This window comes from Hemiscyllium ocellatum, unplaced genomic scaffold (genome assembly GCF_020745735.1).
Source record: "Hemiscyllium ocellatum isolate sHemOce1 unplaced genomic scaffold, sHemOce1.pat.X.cur. scaffold_118_pat_ctg1, whole genome shotgun sequence".
NCBI classification, from domain to species: Eukaryota; Metazoa; Chordata; class Chondrichthyes; order Orectolobiformes; family Hemiscylliidae; genus Hemiscyllium; species Hemiscyllium ocellatum.
In genome coordinates, this window is record NW_026867701.1 from 410,349 (window position 1) to 417,166 (window position 6,818).

A 6,818-nucleotide genomic window follows, 5' to 3' on the forward strand; every position below is an offset into this window, starting at 1 on the left:
TCTGACATTGGTGACGAGTAAGTTGTTGGAAGACATTTTGAAAGATAAGATTTACATGACTGGAAAGGGAATGGCTGATTTGTATTGGTCAGAATGGTTTTGTATGAGAGGAATCATGTCTTACAAACATGTTTTTAGTTTGTTTTAATTGAATTAAACAGAAAGATTGATTTTAGCAGAATGGGAGATGTTGTTTAAATGAACATTAGCAAAGCCTTTGATTAGGTTCTGCACGGTAGACTAATTAATAAAGTTAGAGCACATGGGATTGCGGGTAAGCTTGATAACTCGATGTAAATTCGGTTTTCCAGAAGGAGACAGAATAGAGGATTTTGCTTTGGCCTGGAAGACTGCGACAAGCAGTGTTCCACCGGGATCAGTACTGGATGGACTTTCATTTGTCATTGATGTAAAAGGTTAGGATGATAATATCGAAGGCATGGTTGGTACATTTACAGATTACACCAAAATTGCTGTTATATTGGGCAGTGAGACAGGTGTCTGCGATTGCAAAGAGATATTGTTCAATTGGGTCAATATATTGAGGAGTGACAGATGGAGATTAGATAAGGTAAATGTGAGGTACTGCATTTTGGTAAAATAAACAAGTGCATGAAGTAAAACACATAATTATACGGCCCCAGGTAGTACTTTAGGCCAGAGGGATCGAGGGATTTTGGTACATAAGTCTTTGAACTTTATATCAAACGTGGAAAAAGGATTTTAGAAGGCATTCAGTACGTTTGCCTTGGTCGCCCAGACGTTTCACTATAGGTGTCGGTATTTCATACTGAGGTTGTACAGTGCATTGATAAGGCCTCTTTTGGAGTACTGAGTCCATTCTGATCACTCAGACAGAGGAAGGACATTATTAAGCTGATTAGGGTTAAAATATATTTCCCGGAACGTTGCTAAGAATGGAGGGACTGGGGTATAAGGAGAGATTGGATCGGATCATATGTTTGATTCCCCGGACCGCAGAAGATTCAAGGGTAACAGTATAAAATCATGAGGAATATTGATAAGGTGAATGGCATGTTTCTGTTCCCTCGGACGGAGGATTTCTAAACCAGCAAGAATAATTTAATGTGAGAAGAGAAAGATTTCAAAAGTACTTGTGGGGCAATTTGTTCTTACATAGAGATATTAGTGTTAGAAATGCACTTTCAAAGGAAGTGGTGGGTGCAGGTACAGTTACAACATTTGAAAGATGTTTGGGTAGGTACAAGAATAGGAAATGTTTGGAGGGATATGGGTCAAACTTAGGCTTGTAGTATGAGTTGAACAAAAGGTGTGCTTCCATGTTGTTCGACTCTGTGACCATGATTCTTTTGCTTTTTATAAAAAAAAGTTAATGACTTTCCAATATCTGTGTCAAAGTGAATACTTGTTCTTAAAATGGATTTCCTAGTTTTAGTGTCCCATACAAGAGGGAATGTCCATCAGGTATTCACCTGATACACGGTTTTCAAGATCTTGTTTAGTGCAGGAGAAAAATCACTTATACAGAGACCTAAAATGCATATCCTTCCCAATACAAGGGCTTCAACTCAGAAGCAATAAAGTGAAGTACCTTTGGAAGTTTCTAAATCAAATGATTTTTTTTTTCCCGGAAACCAAAATAACTTCTGATAACGGAACTAGACTGATCCCTGGAGCACTCACTGGCTTCAGTTTCACAAGAAGAAAATCAAAATAAAACTCTACTCACAATGTTCTGCTGTAAATCATGAACAAAAAAACAGTATATCTTGGAAAATATCAGCGGAACTGGCAACTTCTGTGAAGAGAAATCAGACTATCTTGATAAATTATTTTATCCTGGGCTCTTTAAAGTTAATTCCAGGCACAGGTATCGAGCAATCTTCCAGAGCAACTAGAGCAAATAGTTTGTGAGGCCTTAGTTTATTTTTCTTAAATTTGGAACAATAGAAGCAGCCTCAATGAGTACAGTCAAGCTCTCATAGAACCAGGGCGTATAGTCGGTAGTTTGCAGCAGTTGTAGCCGGGATCTCAACAGGGTTGGAAACTGTACTACATGTAGCTGGCTGCTACTCTCTCTGAATTTTCCCTTCTGGGTTGCAGGAGTTGCGTTGCCCTGCAATTTGTTTTTCTGAATTTTTTGCCCAGGGTGTATTTATGAGCTGTTCCCACATTGGAACAGTAACTGTTTAGTAGTAAAACAATTCTTTAAGTTTGGCTCAGTTTTCCAATCGAGTTAAGTTATTCCACGTTCATCTTTCTTTGATTATACTTTTACTATTGTGTTCGAATAATTTGTGTTTTGCGTAATGTCAATTCGTTTGATCAATTGAATTGGATCTGGAACATGGCACCTTACATTTACCTTTAAATAAGAAAATGTTAGGGTCCAGATTAACATCTTAATCACTTTTCAGAGTTCTGATCTCATCTGTAACAATGTGTAATGGGATCGCTCTTATTTTGGGAACAGTGGATTAATTGAAATGGGGGATAATACCTTGTTTCCTCGTTTGTTTAAAAGGATGTAATATCAACTACTGCTGGTTCACCAACTCCACTGTGCAACCAACAGGTTTCATAGAATCCGATCAGTGTGGAATTCAGTCCATCTAGTTCACACTGACCTGCCATAGAATGTCACACAATCATTTCCATCCCGGTAACCCTGTGTTTCACATGGCTAATCCATGTAAGCTCCATATCCCTGGGCATTATGGACAATTTAGCATGGTCAGTCTACCAAACCTGCACATCTTTAGACTACCGGAGGAAAGTGGAGAGCTCATCGTTTGTTTGAGAATGTATCAATTACTGCGAATCACTCACATTGTGCGGCTATGCGATGCTTCACAGAATAGCCTTGGCAACAGAAAGGAATTTGTCTGATCCCTTGCAATGCTGTCTCTGAGATATTAGAGAAGGAGGTGGACATGTCTAGCATTGATCTGCTGGCACATTGGGTCATTGAGAATGCTTTCGCACTTATCATTTGTCAGAGTGTAGAGCAAATCAAATGCAAGTAGCAGAACGTGCAATGAAATTATCTCGTCTCATTCCATCAATGGTTCACTGAAGACAACTGCTGTGGAAACACTCCTTAATATGTGCACTGTTTGTCATTAATACCTCCCAAAGACAAATTAATTCTACATGGCAGAGGGGGCCCAGACATTTCTCTATATAAGCCCCAGTACAGCTGCAATCCTCTCCACACCCCTCTAGAGAGAGACTGCATGCATGTGTGTGTGAGTGTGTCTGTGTGTATTTCTATTAATGTTGCTGTTAGCTTGTATGATGCTGTGACCTGCTGCCCACCCTCTCTGACTGAATTCCAGACGGTTTTCACCCTCCATCACTGTCTATGCACTGGAGTGGAGAGGCCAGCAGAATGTCGAATTTCATCACATTAAGCAACGCAGGGATCATCAGACCAGTCTCACACAGAGATACACATAAATGCTAATACGCACAGTTACACACTCTAATACATACACGCAGATGCAGACATACGAATAAATGGGCATGCGCTCACACACACACAGACAGACACACAGATATACTGACACGAGGCAAACATGGGAGTCGATCGGTATTTCTCTTTCTCTGTGATAAATTCTCACTATTTCACCCACTCAGTAAGGTGTGCCACATTGTTTCTATTTCTCTGTTTGCAGCATGACTTTTTTTTTCTCTGGGTCTTTGGGATGTGTGTTGTTATTTTTGACGCTCGTTTGCTATCAGTGTATGCCTTGATCACACCAGTGAGTCTGTCAGTATTTCAATTGTTCTGCAGGAGAAAGTAAGGACGGCAGATGTTGGGGATCAAAGCTGAGCGTGTGGTGCCTGAAAAGCACAGCAGGTCAGGCAGCATCCGAAGACCAGGAGAATTGTCAGTACAGGTATAAGACCTTCATCAGCCCTGTCTGTAATCCGAATTCTATCCTGGCGTGCTTTGCTTTTCCAGCACCACACTGTCGGCTTTGATGTCCAACATCTGCAGTCATTACTTTCTGACCTGCTCTACTTTTGCAGCGCCACATTCTCTTTCAGTTATTTTGACTGGAGTCTGACACTATGACAACTTCGATGCTTGTTGATGTCACCAAACCTGGAAGAATTGCAAAGTATGTGGAGGGCAGTGTACTACAACAACAACAGGATAACGCCAACTTGTTGTAGATTTCATCCGACAATCAACTCAGGACATTATGAGGTGATGTACTGTGGAAGGAAAACAGGCTGTACAGTTATAAACGGGGTGCAGGAGCAGAGGGACCTGGGTGTATTTGAGCACAGATTATTGAAGATGTCAGGACAAGTGAGGAGAGCAGTAACTTTCTTAGTTTCAGTATCTGAGCTTTTTACAGGAGGAGTGTAGGAGGGAGTCTCCGTGCTCCCTTCCTGGGAGGTGGTGGTGACGATGTGTTATGAACCCACCCTCCTGCCCACCGAGACCGTGGGTATTCTATTTGTACCAGCTCCATAAAAAAGCGAGATGGCATCAGGGCCAAGGTTTCTAAGTTGGAATGGGGGGAAACGGAACGGAGCTGCCAGCGGGTTTAACGTGAGAATTACCTTTCACTGAACCTTGCTCCTTACTCGGTCCGTGGGACATGGATGTTTCACAATCTCCACACGAGGCACCCCGTCCTCTCCGACTCATACCAGGGTCCTCCCCACATGGCAGGGGGAAGGGTCTAATGGAACAGATGTCCGGCACTCCACCACCCGGCTTGGCCCTTCCTGTCCTATTCCAGCCTTTTTCTCCTGGATTGGGAGAAAGGGAGGGTGTGAGTGAGTGTGGGGCCTGATGATTGTACTGCTCTAGGTGGGGGCCGGGGGGGGGCGACGGAATGAAGAGGTTTTCGGTCCGGGTCTGTCCACAGTGTTGTACACATGCAGCGTTCTTAATGTAGGGGGTATACTGGATTTGAGAGAAGCAGAGAGAGACAGAGAGAGGGAAGGTGTTGCACGCAATAGTGAGGGTGATGGCACATGAGCCTTGCTCGGGGTCGGTGCTATCACAGAAATACAGTGAGTGTGAGGGAGCAGAGACAATACAGTGACCCTTATCCTGACAGAGCAGGGATAGTTATTAATGCTTGTCCTGTATTGCTGGACATTTCTTCAGACCGCAGATACTACACTGAGCTGGGTGGTGAGCTCAGACCATGCTCGGTAGGTCTGGTGGTGTGGCCCCCTCTGGGAAGAGAATGGTCCTTCTCTGTGCTAGCCCATTCACCAGGACCTCCATACCCCTGTCGACAAACCGTGGTGTAATTGCCTCTTATCTGCCATGCTTGGTAAACTGTGCAGGGCAGCTCTGAACTGAGAAAGGTCAGCCGTGTGCCCCCTTTTAAAGATGGCACCAATGCAGGGATCACGGAATATCCGTGGGTATCCAGACGATGGCGAGTACCCCCAGCCATGATGGTTGTTAGAATCGGGCTGGTATTGAATGAGTGGGACACCATGGGGTGGGATGGGTAGTTAATGAAGTGAATTAGATAAGTTAGCACCAGGAAACTAGCTCAGCCTCGTGTAGACGATCCCTCTGTCACGCTCAATGTAAATGCCACTGAGATAAATTATTGTTAGATTCAGCCCAATGGGTCGAAGTCTGTTCTGACCCAACTCCCACTTACAAAGCTGCAGAACAAATGTTAATCCAAAACGCTCCTGAAATCACACAAATATTCTGTTCCCCCATCATTCCATGAAGCACTGGCTCATGTTACAGGATACTGTCGAAATGTCGGCATTTCAGCATTCTGGAAACTGTGATCACATCCTTCCATTACATTAGGACAAAGTGAGGACTGCATGATGAGAACGTGGGAGGCTCACTGTGTTGAATTACCTATTCCTTTCCCAATGTTTGTATGGATGTGGGAAAGCTCTGTCAGTGTTATCACAAGCTCTCAGATGTTAGGAAGGGGTCTCTGTAGGGTTGACAGGCCTGTGTTTACATTTTCCGATGCAGAAGTTAGTGCCCAGTGTTCTGACCGGTTTTATCCTTTAAAACCTCGAAGCAGTTTGATACAATTGAATGCCTTGCTTGGCTGTTTCAGAGACCATTGAAACCTCTGTCTGGAGTCGCTTTTAGGTTAGACCAGGAAAACACGTGAGATTCACTTCTTGAAAGTACATTGGGGAAACAAATTGCTGTTTACAATTGACATTGGGTTCAAGGTCATTATTACTGACACCAGATTTTAGATATCGATATTTTATTAACTGTTATTAACGCCCACCAGCTGCCAGAGCATTAGCCTGGTCTGGATTAGTAATCCAGTGACATTTCCATTGCCACATAGGAAGCTATCGCAAACCACGCTGAGCAGTTTATTTCTGTGCTGCTTGACAACTTTGTCAAAAAGAACACCCAACCATTTGACTGTCATGATGGAATGGAGGGGGTGATGTTGGTCATACTGTAATTATTCTCTTCTTAAGGGAGTTGTCAAAGTTGTGCAATTTTCTACATGGCCAGATAGATGTCAGATTTGGAACAGGAATGAAACAGCTTCCCCAGGGACACGACTTGTTGTTGTACATTGCCTTTGTCATGTCTACTGTGTTCAGATGTTTCTTCATGTCACATAGAGTAGCATACCACTGGTCACAAGCCTTGAGTTTGAAAAGCAACCCTCCACTGCCATCTGTAATTCTGTGGGCATACTGACGAGGTGAGTTAAATCATTGACTCAACACTTCTGGCTGAGTATGTCGCAAATAACTACATGCTTGCCTTTTCCATTATTAAGGAGGGGGACATGTGTTGGGCCCTGTCCTGCAGTGAGTTGTTTAATCCATTTATGATTGGATGTGGC